Genomic DNA, 1,617 nt, shown 5'->3' on the forward strand with positions numbered 1-1,617 from the left:
ACTCCAGGCTGCTATCGGCGGTGGTAGTGGACTCCTCTGGAAGAGGAGTTTTCCCCCTCTTAGGTGACTCGGCCTCCAAGGATGTGGAGGTCGTCCTCTTCTTTCTTCCCCCCGCTGGGGATTCATCTCCTCCTCCTCCTCGTCCTCTTCGGAGGAGGAACGGGCATTGGAGTCTTCGGATTTTGTGTTCGAGGTGCCGCGGCGACGGAGACCGCCCCTGGTCTTATTGACCTGCTTCTCGGTCTTCTTCTTCGGCGCCTTGTAAGGCGTATGGACCAGCATCTTCGTCAAAAGTGGGTCGGCCGGTTCTTCTGGCAGTGGGACCGGACAGTAGATATGCCCCGCCTTCTTCGTCCAGCCCTAGGAGAGTTGTGGAAAACACATTAAGCATTTTCCTCGGGATATGCGAATAAAACACACGAATTGCCAACATAACAGTGACTTACCGAACTTGCAGGGCGGGACAGTTGGTACCCGCGGTCCTCGGCGGAGTCTGGCCACGATTTGCCGGACTTAAAAAGCACCTTCCAGATGTCCTTGTGCAAGGAGCCAAAGAGCTCCAGTAGGGTCTGGTGTTTGGCCGGGTCGAATTCCCATAAATTGCAAGCCCGATGTTGACAAGGAAGAATCCAGCGAACTAACATCACCTGGACTACATTGACAAGTTTAATATTCTTGTCTTCCATATCCTTGACGCGCATCTGGAACACCGACTGTTCATCGGATGAAGATCAGTTCAGGCCCTTCTTGGGCGAGGACGTAAGCCCCAGGGGGGCTCCAGATTGGAATTCGGGAGCAGCGGCCTATTCCGTGCCGCGCGGCTGAGTGATGTAAAACCACTGCTGCTGCCACTCCTTGATGGAATCATTGAAAGTACCTGTTATCCATGTGACATTGGGCATCTTGCTCACCATGGTGCCTCTGCACTCGGCGTGCTCACCGCTCACTACCTTGGGCTTCACATTGAAAACCTTCAGCCATAAGACGAAGTGTGGCGAGATGTGGAGAAAGGCCTCACACACGACAATGAATGTCGAGATGTTGAGGAAGGAATTGGGGGATAGATCATGAAAATCGTTCTCGTAATAATACATGATGCCGCGAATGAATGGGTGGAGGGGAAACCCTAGCCCGCGGACAAAATGAGGAAGGAATACAACCCTCTCATGGGGTTCCGGAGTAGGGACGATCTGTCCCACCGTCGGAAGACGGTGGCCGATTTTCTTGGCCAGATACACGGCCTCCTGAAGCTTTTTGATATCCTTCTCCCGCACGGTAGAGGCCATCCACTTGCCTCCTGCTCCAGATCCGGACATTTTCGGAAGACCTTTTTTGGAAGGAGAAGACGAACGCTTGGGCGCTAGGGCTCGAGCGAGGGGGATGGATGGGTAGAGGAAGAAGAAGGCATGGGTGAAAAAGGGAGTCCTTATCCCCTTATAAAGGCAGCAGGGATCTTGCGCCTCCCCACTTGCCCGGTAAACTCGCTTATTCCCCAAGCACCGTGTTGATGGCTCGGTTGGGTTACCCACACCCGTATTGATGAGAATCCCGTGATAAGGGGACACGATCTCTGCTTCGACAAGACGTGCCAATAAAACCGCCTCGTGATATGTGCGG

The sequence above is a fragment of the Triticum aestivum genome, chromosome 5B (assembly GCF_018294505.1).
Source record: "Triticum aestivum cultivar Chinese Spring chromosome 5B, IWGSC CS RefSeq v2.1, whole genome shotgun sequence".
Lineage (NCBI taxonomy): Eukaryota > Viridiplantae > Streptophyta > Magnoliopsida > Poales > Poaceae > Triticum > Triticum aestivum.